At 35.8% G+C, this 22,500-nt stretch overlaps 1 protein-coding gene across 2 annotated transcripts in view; it reads right to left on the bottom strand.

Moving 5' to 3' along the window:
• Positions 1 to 22,500, bottom strand: part of slc39a11 (solute carrier family 39, member 11) — a 221,709-nt gene that overhangs the window by 138,123 nt on the left and 61,086 nt on the right. The window lies entirely within an intron of this gene.

Below are 22,500 nucleotides of genomic sequence, written 5' to 3' on the forward strand. Positions count from 1 at the left end.
TTTTTATCTTGGATGTTTTGAGATTAAATGATAGATTTTAAATAAATCTATTTAATTAACTTAATTAAAATTAAATGGATGGATGGATGGATGGATGGATGGATGGATGGATGGATGGATGGATGGATGGATGGATGGATGGATGGATGGATGGATGGATGGATGGATGGATGGATGGATGGATGGATGGATGGATGGATGGATGGATGGATGGATGGATGGATGGATGGATGGATGGATGGATGGATGGATGGATGGATGGATGGATGGATGGATGGATGGATGGATGGATGGATGGATGGATGGATGGATGGATGGATGGATGGATGGATGGATGGATGGATGGATGGATGGATGGATGGATGGATGGATGGATGGATGGATGGATGGATGGATGGATGGATGGATGGATGGATAGATAGATAGATAGATAGATAGATAGATAGATAGATAGATAGATAGATAGATGGATGGATGGATGGATGGATGGATGGATGGATGGATGGATGGATGGATGGATGGATGGATGGATGGATGGATGGATGGATGGATGGATGGATGGATGGATGAATGAATGCGGATAGATGGATGGATGGATGGATGAATGGAAGGAAAGATGGATGAATGCGGATAGATAGATGGATGGATAGTTGGATGAATGGATGGATGAATGCGGATAGATAGATGGATGGATGGATGAATGGGTGGGTGGGTGGGTGGATGATAGATAGATAGATATAAGGATGATTGATGGATGATAGATGGATATAAGGATGGAAAGATGGATGAATGCGGATAGATAGATGGATGGATAGTTGGATGAATGGATGGAAAGATGGATGAATGCGGATAGATAGATGGATGGATGGATGATGAATGGGTGGGTGGATGATAGATAGATAGATAGATAGATAGATAGATAGATAGATAGATAGATAGATAGATAGATAGATAGATAGATAGATAGATAGATAGATAGATAGATAGATAGATAGATAGATAGATAGATAGATAGATAGATAGATAGATAGATATAAGGATGATTGATGGATGAAAGATGGATATATGGATGGATGAATGGATGGAAAGATGGATGAATGCGGATAGATGGATGGATGGATGAATGGGTGGGTGGATGGATGGATGGATGAATGCGGATAGATAGATGGATGGATGGATGAATGGGTGGATGGATGGATGGATGGATGGATGAATGCGGATGGATGGATGGATGGATGGATGGATGGATGGATGGATGGATGGTGGATGGATGGATGGTGGATGGATGATGGATGGATGGATGGATGGATGGATGGATGATGGATGGATGGGTGGATGGATGGATGGATGGATGGATGGATGGATGGATGGTGGATGGATGGATGGTGGATGGATGGATGGATGATGGATGGATGGATGGATGGATGGATGGATGGATGATGGATGGATGGGTGGATGGATGGATGGATGGATGGATGGATGGATGGATGGATGGATGGATGATGGATGGATGGATGGATGGATGGATGGATGGATGGATGGATGGATGGATGATAGATGATAGATGGTATAAGGATGGATAGATCAATGTTTCCCAACCGGGGTGCCGTGTGACGAGAGCATATAAATATATATAAATATATGAAACACTGGTCCAGGGGTTATTCCAGTGCAGTCTCTTTGCTGGACTGCTGTAAAACCAGCGCCGCCCTGATGGCATTAAAGCACACACACAGCTGAACGTCCCCCAGGACAGGGTTTTGGCGGAGATCGTCTCATTCACGGATTGTTTTTCCAAATTTTCGCCTAAGAAAAAAGGAGAAGTGACTAAACAACTGCCTCTTGTATTTCTCTCTGATTTCCTGTCACAGGAAATCGCCGAACAGATGCACCAAACGCTTGTGCCGGACTGGATCAGGATTCAGTTCATGGAGAGAACGTAGATCATCTGAAGCATATTCAAGAGTGTATGAGCGCTTTTATTTAAAGCGGTGGTTGATTAGGATTTCACTTTTTTACACTCTAAAAAATGCTGGGTTAAAAATAACCCAAGTTGGGTTGAAAATGGACTAACCCAGCAGTTGGGTTAAATGTTTGCTTAAAACAACCCAATCGCTGGGTTAAAACAACCCAATTCCTGGGTTAATCCATTTTCAACCCAATTATTTTTAACCCAGCATTTTTTACAGTGTATGATCAATAAGTTATGACAACATAGGTTTTAACATTGCTTTAACTCAAAATATCGCTGGGTTAAAACTCTCCAATCGCTGGATTAAAACAACCCAATCGCTGAGTTAAAACAACCCAATCGCTGGGTTAAAGCAACCCAATTGCTGGGTTAGTCCATTTTCAACCCAACTTGGGTTATTTTAAACCCAGCCTTTTTTTAGAGTGTAACTTTAGTTAGTTACAACGCTCAAAGCTCAAAGCAAAGGGAGATATTTTCTTCTACAGAAATCTCTTTTTAAGGACTACAACAAATGGCTGGTAGGGACTACAATGAGTCAGTGACATCACTACCCCTAACATTTGCATAAACCCCGCCCCCGGGAACATGTGGAGAAGAGGAAGAGTCGCTCAAGCTGTCGTCCGTCTCTCACATTTATTGATCCAGTACGAACACAAACGCAGACGCATGTCATAAAGCGAGACGACATCATCAGTTATAACCGTAATTACACTAAACTATCCCTGTTCTCTCTTCAGCAGCAGATATTCTCTGGCTCATTTTACCCCACACCAGCGCTTTATAGATTATCATGACAGAATATGCTAATCGATGACTGAAGATGGTTAACTCATAAACTCATCAACTATCCCATCAGAATCGTCCTGTCTCGTCCTACGTGTGTGTGTGTGTGTGTGTGTGTGTGTGTGTGTGTGTGTGTGTCCTGTCTCGTTCTACATGTTGTGTCTTCTTCTGGAGTCTCTCCATCATTGTCCGACTCCGGTTTGATCATAAAAGGCTGAACAGTTTCTGACATTTTCAGTGTGTGTGTGTGTGTGTGAGGTAATCAGAGCTGCTAACACAAGCTCTTGAAGCTCCACCCTGAAAGGGGGCGGGGAGCAGCAGCTAATTAGCATTTAAAGGGACACACACACAAACGGCGCGTTTTTGCTCACCCTCAAACATGCCATAAAAATTATCTGTGGGGTATTTTGAGCTAAAACTTCACACACACACTCTGGAGACATCAGAGCCGTATTTTACTTGTAAAAAGGGGCATTATAGGACCCCTTTAAGAGCCCTAGTATGCCATTTTAAAGGCTCATTTTCTTTTAGAGTCTCCTACAAACAGGTTTACATGCATCCAAGGTCAAAAAACACTTTTATTTTCTCATAATACACACTCCAGCATCCGCTCTTTTCTCATAGTGTCTGAAATGGTTCGATCAAGGATTTGTTTTCTCTAAACTCTTTCTGAGAGCCTGCTTTGGCCCAGTCTGTTGTGATTGGTCAGAAAGCAAACGCCCATTATCTGAATCTCAGCTCGTGACACACAGTGATATGAACAGTATCAATCTCAGCAGAAAACTGCGTCTTCTCCACATGAACAACACCAACCAAACCAGTCTCAGATACAACTGCAGCGTTTGAGGGCGGGGCAAAGAGACGCTGTTCAGCCAGTGAGGACCTTAGACTGGCATTATGCAAATTAGTTACAAACCTACGCAGGTTTGACTCGTTTCAGTTGAGAATCGCTTCTTTCTTTTGAGAGACAATAAATCCATTGATCTGAACTTTGATCTTTGTAACTTTACAGACATTTTATATTCACAAACTGCTCTATTACACACTGCATGAAAGGGAAAAGCATAACAGAGGTACTTCAACTTTTGTTGTTGTTATGAGGTCGCATTAAAACAAAATTTTCATTCATTTCAGGGGGGAAAAAGACAAAAATAATAGAACATAACTGATTATTTAATTCACCCTTCACCGCAAGTTTGATTGACAGGCAATCTGACCAATCACATCGCCGAATCTGCGGTTTTGTCCGACAAAGCGGTCAGGAGAGTTAGTAGATTAACGTCAGTGGACTTGAACTTGGAAAACGGTGTGTGTTGACGTCTTTCTGCGGTTGAAACAACATTTCTTTTAGTGTTCATTCATGTTTATCTGATGCTTATACCGAGATGATCGGTTCACGAGCAGCTTTAACAGCGATCACCACACATTAAAGAGACACAAAACGCTATTTATTGTGTACATTTATTTAAAAAATGACAATTTGAAAGTTGAGACTATAACAGTAACTAAAGGGGGCGGGTCTTTGCGAAAGGTCAATTATTGCCCATAATTGAAGACACACCCAGCTTTCAATCAATCAATCATTCATTTGCATTTTTTTAAAAACCATGTCCTGCTCATCAAGCCATATTAGATTTCCTGATACCAGTAAAATACCAAATTCATCAGCTAACAACAACATTTAATATCCTCCGTCATAAGAAATGCATGTCAGAGGAATTCCTCCCGAGCCAATGGTGGATCCACAGAGTGCAAAACACTTGCTTTCCTAGAAAGACGAGATTCCAGAGCCGTAAATCAAACAACATCTGAGCCTCAGCCGCGGCCATTAGAGCAGCAGTTATGCGGCGTCAGAGCTACATTACACACACACACACAGACACACAGACACACAGACACACAGACACACAGACACACAGACACACACACACACACACACACACAGACACACAGACACACAGACACACAGACACACAGACACACAGACACACAGACACACAGACACACACACACACACACACACACACACACACACAGACACACACACACAGACACACACACACACACACACACAGACACGCGTGACTCTGTGACCATGTCAATCTTCATGGTAAATGAAGAGCGTGTCAATCATGGGTGGACGTCTGTTTATCATTAATGAAGACATCCGCTCGTACGGCAAGCCCTCAGGAAACCAGCAGCTGCACGCAAACACATCCAAAATATAGAAAACACAGCCCAATACTCGATCTGATAATAATAATCATCATACACACTCCTACTTCTACACACTACAGCTCAAAAGTTTGGAATAATTAAGATGTTTTGGAACCAAAGATGCATTTATTTGATATACAAATCAGTAATATTGTGAATAATATTGCTGCTGCTTAATATTTTATTGTGGAAACGCTACCATTCACACGTTATTATTATTTGTTTCTTTTTTATTCAATTTCTATGAAAAGATTTCCCACAAATGATGTGTTGTGTACGCTATTTTCTGGTAATCAAATGACATAAACATTCATTTATATTTCAATTTAATAAAAAAACTGATCTTTATACTGTTAAAATTAAAACATGGAAGAAAAAATTGTGATATATTACTTACACTGTAAAAAATGCTGGGTTAAAAATAACCCAAGTTGGGTTGAAAATGGACTAACCCAGCGATTGGGTTGTTTTAACACTAGAACCGCCACGGGGTGAAATTTACCCATGGCTGTTTTTCAAATGTACAGATTTCCAATAAAATCTCCCAGTCACTGACTTTTCCTAAAACTGTGTTCTTTACAATCCCCTGGTGTTAAAAATTGTTTAGATAAAACCAGATTTAAAAACGGGGCATTTATACCTATAAGTATAACAAATTTACCCCTATATAATTCCTATATAATTAGCAAAGCATCGATTTACTGTAAACATTCACACAACACACAGTCAAATGAAGATGTTTTAGCCTATTTATAAATGTTCAAACTTTGGATTAATTTTACATTTTTGTTTTGCAATTTTCTATTGAGTATTGTTTGCTACTGTTGTTGCTATTTATTCAAGTCTGGCCGTTTCCTGAAAAAAGAAAAAAAAAATCCGATATGATGGAATGAACAAAACAATTTTCATGATAATCCCAAGTTTATTGGTGTTGTTCTCTTATTCAAATTATAAATGATATAACTATACAAATGAATAATTAGTTAGGTCAAACTGTGCGCTTGAATTCGTGTTCTCCTTATCATAAGTTGTCATACATCTTGTGCTGTGAATTATTATTGCTCTTCATTGTCTATTTAGGGTATTTTAGTCATTTAAATAACATGGGTTATCTTAATATGGGATTAATGGCATTTTATTATAATATTACACCACCCAAAAATGTATTTATTCCCATCTAATTCTCGTCGTCATTGCAGGCTGGTTTAGCCTATAGTCACCAAAAAGTGATTAGTATAGCCTGCATAAAACAACAGGACAAAAACATAGTTGATGACTAAAAATAATCATTTCATGACTCTATACATTACTTTGTGAAGACCATGGCATTATACAGTGACATATTACGCTTTTTAGCCATATCAATACAGTAATAATCTGCATGGGTAAATTTGACCAGCTGGCGGTTTTAGTGTTAACCCAGCGGTTGGGTTAAATGTTGCTTAAAACAACCCAATCGCTGGGTTAGTCCCTTTTCAACCCAACTTGGGCTATTTTTAACCCAGCATTTTTAGAGTGTAAAAAATAAAGTTTTGATAATGTATTATTATTACATTAGTGTTAGTATTATTATTACACTGAGTGTCTAAATTCTACTGTACAACAGGAATGTATTTTGTCAAGTTAAACCGAACTTTTATTTTGACGGGTTGCCGTGAAGACCTTTTGAGTTTGAGTGTGTTTATGACATGACGGTAGTTTTTCTCAAATGAAGCGGTAAAATGCTCATGAAGTGACTCTCAGTGCGGCTCTGGAGATGACGGACATGCGTTTATGTCCTCATATTAGATGGAAACACACAGGATTCGTATTTAAATCCATTTTTAAAAAGTGTTCCCTTCATCTCAGGGGTATGAGACTCGTGACTTTTCCTAAATAATCGATCTAAACATGCACAAAAAATCTGGGCTTGATTTGGTTGTTCTAAAGGTGTGTAAAAAAAATTTGACCAATTAAGGTCCTCTGGGTCAGATTGGCCCTACATTGACAATGAATAGAAAAATGTAAAAAAAAACTTATTTTTTTCACTTTGTTAGTCACAAAAATGAAACAAAATCCAATATAAATCAGAAAATGTCTACATTTAAATCAAGGTCTGGTCCTAGAGCATAAACACAAAGTGTACAAACACACACGTGTGTGACTGCAACAGAGCGCATTTGTATAGAAACTGGCAAATAAAATAAACAAAACTGGCATAAATCTGAAAAACTGCCATACATAAATGAAGGACTAATACTAGAGCACAAATGCAACATGGAACAGGCATGTTCACTCACACACACAAACACACACAGGTGTCTGGGGCATTTTTTTATTTTGGTAATGAATGGAAAAATGTAAAAAATATAATTTTTTTTTTAAATAAATCCAGTATAAATATGAAAATTTCTACATTTAAATCAAAGTCCTGTCCTAGAGCATAAACACAAAGTGGAACGAACTTTCTATCTCTCTCTCTCTCTCACACACACACACACACACACACACAAACACACACACGTGTGTGACTGCAACAGAGAGCATTTTTATAGAAATTGGCAAAACAATCAACAATTCAACTACAATCAACTAATACTAGAGCAGAAATGCAACATGCATGTTCTCACACACACACACACACAAAATCAATGAAGTGAAAATTAAAACCCTTTGGACCTCTGCTGGATATATGTAGTCAATGCACTTTCTTTCAAGGTTTTTCCACAACCCTGCAGATGGCGGTATTCTATCCCTAACACATAGAGCAATGTCCAAAAACTATTTAGATTTAATTAAGATCATCATTTAAGTGATTTTGTCATAAAAAAAATAATTTTTAATGAGTCAATTTATGGCCTAGTTAAGTAATTGTGCAGTAAATAGGTAAAAAACGACCAAATATCTACAAAAACACAGCATAAATGTAAAGTTGAGAAGTAAATAAAAAAAATTATATATAGTTTTCCATGTAAAAAATGTATATTTCCTTATGCAATCGCTCTGTAAAAGTTTGGGGTCTATCTGAGCCCAAGGGACTCAAACGTAAACCCTACTTGAGGGACGATTAAGGGTTAAAAGTACAGATTTCGGTAGCCAACCCTAATTCTTTGACTGCGAAAATCCCCCACAAAAATACTTTACCAGTCAGTTTTAAGGACTGCATTATGAGCAGCTGCAGCTCGACTCATTCGCTGGTTAATTAGTGCAATGCTGATACACACTCCAATGTGTTACTGATTAACGCTTGAACATTCCTCACTTCCTGCGCTCACACTGGCCTTAATGTGCCAGAGCGGCCACCAACTAATGAGGCCTCACACACACACACACACACACACACACACACCGCATGCCACAAGCTTTCGGTTCCTACATCATTGTTGATAATGTTAACGATGACAGACTCTCATGGCATTTCTCATGAACAATTACAGTCTATATTCTGCATTACCTGGTGCTCTTGTGGGTCAGTTATTAATAAAGAGCAATTAAAGTGATGGAATGCGCTAAGAATTGTGAAGGAAAGTCTCTTCAGTGCTCGTGGTGTTTATGGTTTAATTGGATGCCCATAAGCCAGCGGTGCTCAGAGCGTGGGATGGGGAAGGTATAGTGTGTGACGGAGACGGTCCTTTGACTTTCACACTTTCAGATCTGCCACTGAGACGAAATATGTGAGAAACAACACATCATTTTCCTCATGACTTTGACTCTGGAAGACCTGTTGTTTATAGGGAGAGGATTAGGGCCAAGCAACAATTCTCGAGAATGAAGTCATTATAATGCACGACTAAACTCGTTCAATTTTGAGAAAAAAAGTCAAAATACAATATTGAGATTAAAATCATTACATTTAGAGAATGAAGTCGTGATTCAAGAAAAAACTCATAAAATTTTAGGGGACAAAAATGTCAAAATAAACATATTACTTTTCGAGAAAAAAATTCAGTAAATGTCGAGAATGTAAAAAAAAAAAAAAGTAGGGAATAAACGTATTACATTTGTTGTGAAAAACAAAAAACAAAAAGTCAAAATAAAATGTTGAGATTAAAATCTTTAAATTTCAAGAATAAAGTTGTGTTTCAAGAAAAAAAACGTGTTAAATTTTGAGAAAAAAAACGTTGAAATGTTGAAATAAAATGTCAAGTATAAACTCATACATTATAGAAAAAAGTTGTATTTCAAGAAAAAACTAGGGAATAAACGTATTAAATTTGTTGTGAAAAACTAAACAAAAAGTCCAAACACAATATTGAGATTAAAATCATTACATTTGGAGAAAAAAGTCGAGCTTGTTGTCGAAAATGTTGAGAATAAATTTATATTTTGAGATTTTTTTTTTTTAGATTTAATAATGATTAATAAACGTATTCAATTTGTTGTGAAAAACTTGTTTCGAGAAAAAAAGTCGAAATAAAATGTTGAGATTAAAATAATTAAATTTCGAGAATAAAGTCGTCGTGTTTCGAAAATAACGTTGTTTCAAGAAAAAAAGTCTAAATAAAATGTAGAGAATAAACATGAAATTGAGGAAAAAAACTTGTTTTGAGGAAAAATGTCTAAATAAAATGTCAAGAAAAAACTTGACAGAGCAAAGTTGTATTTCGAGAAAAAAACTTGTTAATTTTAGAGGGAAAAAAAGGTTAAAATAAAATGTTGAGAAAAAACTTATTAAATTGAGAAAAAAAATCATAACATTTCAAGATTTAAAAAAAAAAATGTTGGGAATAAACGTATTAAATTTGTTGTGAAAAACTTGTTTAGAGAAAAAAGTAGAAATAAAATGTAGAGAATAAAATCATTAAATTGAGGAAAAACTTGAAAGTCGAAATAAAATGTTGAGATTAAAATCATTAAATTTCGAGAACAAAGTCGTTGTGTTTCGAGAAAAAAACTTGTTAAATTAAGAAAAAGTCGAAATACAATATTGAGATTAAAAAAAGTAAATTTCGAGAATGATGTCGTGCTTCAAGAAAAAGCGAGTTAAATTTAGAGAAAAAAAATTCAAAATAAAATGTCGAGAATAAACGGATTCAATTTTTTTGTGAAAAACTAGTTTGAGAAAAAAAGTTGAAATAAAATGTTGAAATTTAAATCATTAAATTTCGCGAATAAAGTCGTCGTGTTTTGAAAATAACTTTGTTTCAAGAAAAACTTTAAACGTAGAGAAAAAAGTATAAATAAAATGTAGAGAATATACAAAATTGAGGAAAAAAACTTGTTTCGAGGTAAAATGTCTAAAAATGTCAAGAATAAACTCATAAATTTGAGAACAAAGTTGTATTTCGAGAAAAACGTTAATTTTAGAGAATTTAAAAAATAAAAAATGTTGAGAATAAACGTATTACATTTTGAGAAAAAAACTTGTTTCGAGAAAAAATCATAAAATTTCAAGATTAAAAAAAAATTCAGGAACAAACATAATAAATTTGTTGAGAAAAACTTGTTTAGAGAAAAAAAGTAGAAATAAAATGTAGAGATTAAAATCCTTAAATTTTGAGAATAAAGTCGTTGTGTTTCAAGAAAAAAAACTTGTGAAATTGAGAAAAAGTATATTTCAAGTACATTTCGAGAATGAAGTCACGCTTCAAGAAAAAACGAGTTAAATTTAGAGAAAAAAATGTCAAAATAAAATGTCTGGAATAAACATTTTAAATTTATTGTGAAAAACTTGCTTCAAGAAAAAAAGTCGAAATTATGAGAAACAAAGTACAAATAAAATGTTGAAAAAGTATATTTCAAGTACATTTCGAGAATTAAGTAACGCTTCACGAAAAAACGAGTTAAATTTAGAGAAAAAAATTGTCAAAATAAAATGTCTGGAATAAACATATTAAATTTGTTGTGAAAAACTTGCTTCAAAAAAAAAAAGTCGAAATGTTGAGAAACAAAGCACAAATAAAATGTTGAAAAAGTATATTTCAAGTACATTTCGAGAATGAAGTCACGCTTCAAGACAAAACGAGTTAAATTTAGAGAAAAAAAATGTAAAAATAAAATGGAATAAACGTATTAAATTGTTGTACAAACGTTGAAATTATTACGTATTAAATTGAGGGGAAAAAAACTTGTTTCGAAGAAAAAAGTCTAAATAAAATGTCAATAAAGTAAAAATAAACAGTGACGAATCAAATGACTTCAGCTGCGTTCTGCTGTTCATAAACTTCAACTGTGTGATATTATCATACACAGTAACCAGTAAAAAACTAATATATTTGTGATTAAGTGGAAATAAAGTGCATTTTGTATGCATTCACAAAGCACACTGGACGCATTAGATTGTCTGAGCTCATTTAGGGTGCTCACTTTTCTCGCAAAACCCCTGAAACTAATAAAACATGTCGCCCACAGGTTTTTGTGCCATTTATGACAATGCACATGAATCTGGCAGCAGAGACGGGTTTGGTTTCACACCCAAATCATTACTCTCTCACACTTTCATCTACACAGAGACGAACGAGCCAGAAACAGCAAAGATGCTGCATGATGAGTAAAGTCATGAGTTTCTGAAGAACACTAGTACAAATAAACAAGTTCTGCAAGTCTGTATAAACACTATGTGTGCGTCTCAAATGCGGACACTAAATTTCCAAAAGTATTGTGACGAGAGTTCAGGTGTTCTCTCAGGAGTGTGTGTGTGTGTGTGTGTGTGTGTTCGCTTCTACACACATTAGTGAGAGAATGGGCCGCTCTCAGGAGTGTGTGTGTGTGTGTGTGTGTGTGTGTGTGTTCGCTTCTACACACATTAATGAGAGAATGGGCCGCTCTCATGAGTGTGTGTGTGTGTGTGTGTGTGTGTGTGTGTGTGTGTTCGCTTCTACACACATTAATGAGAGAATGGGCCGCTCTCAGGAGTGTGTGTGTGTGTGTGTGTGTGTGTGTTCGCTTCTACACACATTAGTGAGAGAATGGGCCGCTCTCAGGAGTGTGTGTGTGTGTGTGTGTGTTCGCTTCTACACACATTAATGAGAGAATGGGCCGCTCTCAGGAGTGTGTGTGTGTGTGTGTGTGTGTGTGTGTGTGTGTGTGTTCTCTTCTACACACATTAGTGAGAGAATGGGCCGCTCTCAGGAGTGTGTGTGTGTGTGTGTGTGTGTGTGTGTGTGTGTGTGTGTGTGTGTGTGTGTTCGCTTCTACACACATTAATGAGAGAATGGGCCGCACTCAGGAGTGTGTGTGTGTGTGTGTGTGTGTGTGTGTGTGTGTGTGTGTGTGTGTGTGTGTGTGTGTGTGTGTGTGTGTGTGTGTGTGTGTGTGTGTGTGTGTGTGTGTGTGTGTGTGTGTGTGTGTGTGTGTGTTCGCTTCTACACACATTAGTGAGAGAATGGGCCGCTCTCAGGAGCTCAGAGAACCGTGACCGCTGGACACCTGTGCAATAAGACCAAATATTATACTAAATATTCCACGCTCAACTGTTAGTGGTGTTATAACAAAGTGGAAGCGATTGGGAACAACAGCACGAAGTGGTGAAATCACAGAGCGGGGTCAGCGCATGCTGAGGGTCACAGAAGTCGAGTCAAGAGCTCCAGGTCCTTCAGATGAGCTCAAGATCAGTGTGTAGAGCTTCATGGAATGGGTTTCCATGGCCGAGCTGCTCATCCAAGCCTTACATCACCAAGTGCAATGCAAAGCGTGGGATGCAGTGGGGTAAAGTGCGCCGCCACTGGACTCTAGAGCAGTGAGACGTGTTCTCTGAGTGACCAATCACGCTTCTCTCTGGCAATCCCATGGACGAGTCTGGGTTTGGCGGTTGCCAGGAGAACGGGACTTGCCTGACTGCATTGTGCCAAGTGTAAAGTTTGGTGGAGGGGGGATTATGGGGTGGGGGTTGTTTTTCAGGGGTTGGCCTCTTAGTTCCAGTGAAAGGAACTCTTAATGCTTCACCAAGACATTTCTGACAATTTCATGCTCCCAACTTTGTGGGACCAGTTTGGGGACGGCCCCTTCCTGTCCCAGCATGACTGACCAGTGCACAAAGCGTCTCCATAAAGACATGATGAGTGAGTTTGGTGTGGAGGATCTTGAGTCCTCAACCCGATTGAACAGCTTTGGGATGAATTAGAGCGGAGACTGAGAGCCAGGCCTTCTCGTCCAACATCACAAATGAAGAATCCCCATAAACACACTCCTAAACCTTGAGGAAAGCCAGAAGAGCTGAAGCTGTTAGAGCTGCAAACTCCATATCAAACCCTACAGATGAAGAATGAGAAGCTCATGTGTGTGTAAAGGCGGGCGTCACAACACTTTTGGCAATATAGTGCATGCGTATTAGAGATCTCACGGACACTCCATATTTTTCACATTTGCTACTGGACTGATTTTCAACAAGTCTGGAAGTGCATAAATATTACAGAGGAAATGCATGACATGTTCAACAAGTTCCCACAGGGTTTCTCATGCAACATAATGAAAATAACCAAACCTCACATCCTCATGTGGAAACTCACAGATGAGACTGAAGTGATGTTTAGATTAAAGATGCGATACAGGACAGCACAATCGATCCAATAAATATTTAAGATGGTTATTACGGCTGCTGCTAACTAATCATGAAAGGTGTAGACTACAGCATTATATTTATGGATCTATTGCAGATGATTGCAATCTGTTGAGCGCATGAAGACAATGAGCAAACGGAGGATCAGTAATAAAACATCATCTGACATTAAAGTAAACAAAGCCTTTAAAACCAACAAAAAGTATTATTTTCGGTTCACATTTTGGATGTTGCGCTCTCATTCGCAACTTAAACTTTTTTAAAAGAGTTCTTTAAGTCAGCAAAGACACTGCATTGATCAAAAGTGACTGTAAATGCATTTATAATGTTAGAATATTTAAAATATAAAATATTATATTTCAAATAAATGCTGTTCTTTTGAACTTACAATTCAACAAAGAAAAAATTTATTATGGTTTCCACAAAAATATGAACTGTTTTCAACATTTATTTTGAAATAAAATGTTGACAATAAACTCATAAAATTGAGAACAAAGTTTGTAACATTTTGAGAAAAACAGTTGAATAAAATGTAGAGAATAAACATTAAATTGAGAAAAAAACTTGAAAGTTGAAATAAAATGTTGAAATTAAAATAATTACATTTCGAGAATAAAGTTGTCGTGTTTCGAGAAAAAAACTTTTAAAGGTCCCATGGCATGAAATTTTCATTTTATGAGGTATTTCAACATTAATATGAGTTCCCCTAGCCTGAATATTGTCCCCAAGTGGATAGAAATGTTGATCGGTGTAAACCCGAGTTCTGGCTGTCTTTCTCTGCCTTTGAGAAAATGACAGGCCAGACGAGCCAATCCTGAAGTCTCCTGGTTTGACTTCCAAGCAGGGACGGTTTCCTCCCTTTCCTCCGCCCAGAGAATCTGCCACGCCCATGCAAACGTTCGAGAGATCATGGCTTGTGAACGAGTGAATGCTGGCAGTTTCTCAGTGTTTGGATGTACAAATGAAAACAGAAGTCTTTCTTCAGTTCCTTCTGATCTGTGATCAGTGATTTCTGATGTGTAGCTAATTATTTATTATTCGTGCACACACTGCGGCTTCTCTCTCTCCCGACAGAACGGTGTTTTCTATCTTGTGAGTCAGTGTTTTTGTACGTCCTCGTCGCGTCTATCGGTTCTTAAATGTGCATACAGTCATGAGTTTCTGCTCAACATCGGCAGAGTCACATCTTTAGAGATAAACCTCACACACGCCGAAGCTCGGCCTTCAACATCCCCGACCCACAGTACTGCATCTGGCCCACAGCGGAGGCACCAAACGCGGGTGAGATTAAGCAGAAGGGGGGTAAGCGTGAGCATATTCGGGCTAGCCAGCCTAGACCCACAATAAACTGGATTACATCCGATTACTGCTGTTGTGTCTTTGTTTGCGCTGTGTACTCAACGCGCGTCACTGACGCTTTTATTTTATTTTAAAAATAATGCTATTATCAACACTTACTTTTAACTCGTTCATCTCGACAGCTGTAATGGTACTTTGCATGTGTTACAAAGTTGGTAATAATGATGAAGACGGACTTGGTGTGACTGGGACTCGTGTTTATTCAGAACTCTCAGATACAAACACAATAAACTCGCGCTGACTGACAGCGCTCTCACAACTCAGTAGTTACTATAAATAACTTTGTTAGCAATCGCTCCGTCTCCGTGATGTCCGGTTCGCGAACGAATCATTCTTTTGAACCAGTTCTTTTTAGTGAACCGAATCAGTTCACCAAATCGGACTGAATCGTTCTAAACGGTTTGCGTCTCGAGTCAGCGCTGATCCATAATTTACTAAAGTTACTAACTTTCTGACTTGAGTGACAGTCCCTCCGACTAGAAATAGACTAATAACCTGAAGTATATGCTGTAACTAAAACAGTTCAGACATGCTGAGAACTGATGTGAAGTGAACTCAGGTCCATCCGTCTCTCTGGCAGCAGCTCATGCCTCGTAGACCTCGTTAAACCACGCCCCCTCCGCTCATTTAAAATGCAAAGATGTCAGCCAATCACAACAGTGGGCGTTTTTACTGAAGTCTCACAGTAGACACGCCTCTTGAAGCAGGGCATTCAGCCACAGGGCAAACAGCAGTATAGACAAAATGCCTTTTATTTCTAAATTATGACATTTTATGATGTAAAAGTCATACTAACAATATAAGTACACCTCAGGAAACATTATAAAATAGAAAAATGCCATGCCATGGGACCTTTAAGAAAAAAAGGCGAAATAAAATGTTGAGTTTTGAGTTGTAAGGAACACAATATCGAGTCCAATTTTTAGTTTAATCCGATTGTTTTACTCGCGTTTTCCACGATTAACGTCATGCAGCAGCTCTCCTGCCACTCAATCCGGCAAAAAAAAAAAAAAAGTGGAAAGCACATGATGTTACCGTTTTCACAAATTCACTTTTTTTGTTGTTTACACGGTATCGTTTTCAAAAACATGCACTTTGCAGGACCCCAAAACACTGTTGTCGTGTAAATGAACGTCCAAAACGCATAAAACGTTTGCGGTTTTTAGTTGAAAACAGTGTTTCGAGAAAATAAAAAATCATAAAATTTAGAGATTATATTTTTAAATAAAATGTCGGGAATACAAGTATTACATTTGTTATGAAAAACTTGTTTTGGAAAAAAATAAATCAAAATAAAATGTTGAAATTAAATTAATTACATTTCGAGAATAAAGTTGTGTTTCGAGACAAAAACAAATAGATTTTCGAGAATAAACGTATTCAATTGAGAAAAAAACTTGAAAGTTGAAATAAAATGTTGAGATTAAAATAATTAAATTTAGAGTATAAAGTCGTTGTGTTTCGAGAAAAAAACTTGTTATATTTTGAGAATAAAAAGTCGAAATAAAATGTTGAGAATAAACATTTTCAATTTGTTGTAGAAAAACTTGTTTTGAGTTGTAAGGAACACAATATCGAGTCCAACCTTTAGTTTAATCTGATAACCGTTTGTTTTACACGCGTTTTTCCGATTAACTCCAGTCATAACTCTCTTGCCACTCTGTTCCGGCGGGAAAGTGACGTCGATGCATACCCTCGATAGACTAAACACGTTACCGTTTTCACAACTTCGCTTTTTTTGTTGTTTACACGTTATCATTTTCAAAAACATGTACTTTGCAGGGCCCCAAAACACTGTTGTCGTGTAAATGAACGTACAAAACGCGTAAAACGTTTGCCCATTTTAGTTGAAAACAGTGTTTCGAGAAAAAATCATTAAATTAAGAGAATTATTGTTTATTTTTTATAAAATGTCGGGAATAAAGTATAAAATTCTCGAAAAATTTGAAGAAGAAAAAAAATCGAAATAAAATGTTGAAATTAAAATCATTAAATTTCGAGAATTCAAAGTTGTTTCGAGAAAAAAACACAAACAATTTTGTTGAGAATAAACATATTAAATTGAGACGAAATTGAATTGATGCCCCAAGATTCTGCGCTCAAAAGTGACGTCATCACTTTTAAGAGCAAAGACACGTTTGTGTGCGTTTTGTTTTGTGATTTCACCAGAAAGAAGGAAAGAGTCCCCGCAATGGCATAAAGCGATAGATTGACGCACACGTCTGTGTGAAGTCAGAGCCAAAAGAGAACGTAAACCTCGCCTACTTTGATTTGATTGGCCATCTCAATAATTTTGACATTATCGAGCACCATTAGACCTGAGGCAGACCAGGCTAAAAATTTAACTTTTAAACCTTTTTGTCATCCTCAGTGATGGGAATAACGGCGTTATAGATAAACGGCGTTACTAACGGAATTATCTTTTTTCAGTAAACAGTAATCAAACGAATGACTGTTTCTCCCGTTACAAACGCGTTAGCGTTACTGAGAATGAATGCGGCGTTACGATAATTGAGCTGACTGAAGCGGTTTTCATCCGAAAAGGCTCTGTCAGTCGGACCTGCAACGTTTTTTTTCCTCTGGTTGGTTGGTGTGTGTGTGTGCGTGCGGGCATGCATGCCATGCGTGTTTTGGTACCAAAGGAGTATAGTACTGATAATATTTACACAATATTTACACTATAGTAGGTCAACTGATAATATTTACACAATATTTACACTATAGTAGGTCAACTGATAATATTTACACAATATTTACACTATAGTAGGTCAACTGATAATATTTACACAATAGTAGGTCAACTGATAATATTTACACAATATTTACACTATAGTAGGTCAACTGATAATATTTACACAATATTTACACTATAGTAGGTCAACTGATAATATTTACACAATATTTACACTATAGTAGGTCAACTGATAATATTTACACAATATTTACACTATAGTAGGCCTACTGATAATATTTACACAATAGTAGGTCAACTGATAATATTTACACAATATTTACACTATAGTAGGTCAACTGATAATATTTACACAATATTTACACTATAGTAGGTCAACTGATAATATTTACACTATAGTAGGTCAACTGATAATATTTACACAATATTTACACTATAGTAGGTCAACTGATAATATTTACACAATATTTACACTATAGTAGGTCAACTGATAATATTTACACAATAGTAGGTCAACTGATAATATTCACACAATATTTACACTATAGTAGGTCAACTGATAATATTTACACAATAGTAGGTCAACTGATAATATTTACACAATATTTACACAATAGTAGGTCAACTGATAATATTTACACAATATTTACACTATAGTAAGTCAACTGATAATATTTACACAATAGTAGGTCAACTGATAATATTTACACAATATTTACACTATAGTAGGTCTACTGATAATATTTACACAATATTTACACTATAGTAGGTCAACTGATAATATTTACACAATAGTAGGTCAACTGATAATATTTACACAATATTTACACTATAGTAGGTCAACTGATAATATTTACACTATAGTAGGTCAACTGATAATATTTACACAATATTTACACTATAGTAGGTCAACTGATAACATTTACACAATATTTACACTATAGTAGGTCAACTGATAACATTTACACAATATTTACACTATAGTAGGTCAAATATTTACACTATAGTAGGTCAACTGATAACATTTACACAATATTTACACTATAGTAGGTCAAATATTTACACTATAGTAGGTCAACTGATAACATTTACACAATATTTACACTATAGTAGGTCAAATATTTACACTATAGTAGGCCTACTGATAATATTTACACAATATTTACACTATAGTAGGTCAAATATTTACACTAGGCCTACTGATAATATTTACACAATATTTACACTATAGTAGGTCAAATATTTACACTATAGTAGGCCTACTGATAATATTTACACAATATTTACACTATAGTAGGTCAAATATTTACACTAGGCCTACTGATAATATTTACACAATATTTACACTATAGTAGGTCAACTGATAATATTTACTCTATAGTAGGCCTACTGATAATATTTACACAATATTTACACTATAGTAGGTCAACTGATAATATTTACACTATAGTAGGTCAACTGATAATATTTACACAATATTTACACTATAGTAGGCCTACTGAAAATATTTACACAATATTTACACTATAGTAGGTCAACTGATAATATTTACACTATAGTAGGTCAACTGATAATATTTACACAATATTTACACTATAGTAGGCCTACTGATAATATTTACACAATATTTACACTATAGTAGGTCAACTGATAATATTTACACTATAGTAGGCCTACTGATAATATTTACACAATATTTACACTATAGTAGGTCAACTGATAATATTTACACTATAGTAGGTCAACTGATAATATTTACACAATATTTACACTATAGTAGGCCTACTGATAATATTTACACAATATTTACACTATAGTAGGTCTACTGATAATATTTGCACAATATTTACACTATAGTAGGTCAACTGATAATATTTACACTATAGTAGGCCTACTGATAATATTTACACAATATTTACACTATAATAGGTCTACTGATAATATTTACACAATATTTACACTATAGTAGGTCAAATATTTACACTAGGCCTACTGATAATATTTACACAATATTTACCCTATAGTAGGTCAACTGATAATATTTACACAATAGTAGGTCAACTGATAATATTTACACTATAGTAGGCCTACTGATAATATTTACACAATATTTACACTATAGTAGGTCAACTGATAATATTTACACAATATTTACACTATAGTAGGTCTACTGATAATATTTACACTATAGTAGTACAAATATTTACACTATAGTAGGTCAACTGATAATATTGACACTATATTTACACTATAGTAGGTCTACTGATAATATTGACACTATATTTACACTATAGTAGGTCAACTGATAACATTTACACAATATTTACACAATAGTAGGTCAAATATTTACACTATAGTAGGTCTACTGATAATATTTACACAATATTTACACTATAGTAGGTCAACTGATAATATTTACACAATATTTACACTATAGTAGGTCAACTGATAATATTTACACAATATTTACACTATAGTAGGTCAATTGATAATATTTACACAATATTTACACTATAGTAGGTCAACTGATAATATTTACACAATATTTACACTATAGTAGGTCAATTGATAATATTTACACAATATTTACACTATAGTAGGTCTACTTATAATATTTACACAATATGTACACTATAGTAGGTCAACTGATAATATTTACACAATATTTACAATATTGTAGGTCAAATATTTACACTATAGTAGGTCAACTGATAATATTTACACTATAGAAGTACAAATATTTACACTATAGTAGGTCTACTGATAATATTTACACAATATTTACACTATAGTAGGTCTACTGATAATATTTACACTATAGTAGGTCTACTGATAATATTTACACAATATTTACACTATAGTAAGTCTACTGATAATATTTACACTATATTAGGCCTACTGATAATATTTACACAATATTTACACTATAGTAGGTCTACTGATAATATTTACAATAATGTATTGAATGTCTCTCACATTGTCCCACAGCAACATTACAATAGTGTACATTAATGTACAATGTTTTATAATAATAATTTATTCAATTTAGCGTCCAATTCATTCATTTAACATATTTAATATTGGGGGCATCCAAGTTATTTGACATATTTGAACATTTGAAAAAAAGTAACACAGTAGTTACTATCCCTGGTAATTAGTTACTTTTATAATGATGTAACTCAGTTACTATTTGTAAGAAGTAACTAGTAACTATAATTACTCTTTTAAAGTAACGTGCCCAACACTGGTCATCCTAACATACAGAGCGCTGCGTAATGGAGTGCAGGAGAGAAGTGCAAGAATATTGGGGCGGGTATTTAGCCATTTCTAATTATTGGGGTGGATTTGACCCCCTCAATGTTGATGGTGGTTACGGCCTTGATGCTCAATGGGATAAGATGCTCAGTAAAACCCCAAAGTGAACCATAAACTTGGCACGTACGCAACAACATTTTTATTTATGCAATCCAAACATCGTTATGATTTAAGTGTGAGTTGGCGTTGTCCCACGAGGACGCTAACCCTCATGGGACGGTCCAGATAGAGCGATCTCAGCTGAGAGACGGATGAGCCGCTGTCCAGTGTTTATCAGTGTCTCCAGACAGATGGACTACAGCTGGACCGGCAACACTGTACAAATGAGATAAGAGAAGCGTCCACAGCAGGGAGTCTGTGCCTACATGAGTGTGTGTTGTGCGCATGAATATGCATCTGTGGAAATTTCCACTTTCACACACCGCTCTGCTCTCCAACTTCACCAGAAAAATGGCAAAAGTGTTTAGCAGATTAAAGGATTAGTTCACTTTTAAATAAACTTTTGCTGATAATTTACTCACCCCCATGTCATCCAAGATGTCCATGTCTTTCTTTCTGCAGTCGAAAAGAAATGAAGGTTTTGGATGAAAACATTCCAGGGTTTTTCTCCATATAATGGACTTAAATGGGCTCCAAACGGTTCAAATGACAGTTTCAGTGCAGCTTCAAATGGCTTTAAACGATGATTAAGGGTCTTATCTAGCCAAACCATCAGTTTCTGTGAGAAACCCAGCAGTATTTATGCTAATATTTTACCTCTTTTCAGACAAACGTGATCATCTCTGAGCTCCGCCATAACTTCCAGCAAGTAAGGTCAAATTAGATTGTTGTTATAGATGTATCGATAGTAGATGCCTCATTCTACTGATCCGTGCAGGCGCTAATGAGGCATCTACGTATACATCTATGACCACACTCGTATTTTGACCTCACTTAACGGAAGTTATGGCGGAGCTCAGAGATGATCACGTTCATCTGTTAAGAGGTAAAATAATATCATAAATACTAGGGATGCAACAATACAGTTAGTCCACGGTTCAATACAAACCACAGTTTTCGGTTGGGTTCGGTTCTGATGGCTTGTCACATACATTTTTTGTTATTCTATTCTTAGGCGACAGGAACAGCAAGAGGTTAAAGAGAAAAATGACTATTTTTTTATTGCAATACTCTCTTTATTTTACTTAAAAGAATAGAAAAACCTTACTTAAACTTAACTTTACTTTAAAAAAAAAAAAACTTGTACACATTCCTAGTATATTGGATAATATAAAATAAATGTATATAAAGATTTACACTGGCAGCTCAGAGTTGTACAGCAGCATTTAAGCATAAAATTGAATGAATGAATCAATGTAAAAATAAAACACTACATAGACTTCACTATAAAATATACACTGATTCTTATTAAAGCTACTGTATTAGTTTTTCAGTCAAGAGCAGTGAGTGATTTTCTCTTTGTCTTTTGTTGTTGTATTAACATTAAAGGGATATTTCACTCAAAAATGAAAATTCTGTCATCGAGAAATGAATACAGGTTTGGAACAATATTAGTGTGAGTAAATAATGACAATTTTATATGTGAACTGTCCCTTTAAGTCAATTTAAGACCTGCACGCATCTAATATACAGACACGATTGCGATTTTACTTTCACTTCAGACATAACCGACTGTGTTAATGTTAA

Source organism: Gobio gobio (assembly GCF_949357685.1).
Source record: "Gobio gobio genome assembly, chromosome: 20".
In the NCBI taxonomy this organism is placed as follows: Eukaryota; Metazoa; Chordata; class Actinopteri; order Cypriniformes; family Gobionidae; genus Gobio; species Gobio gobio.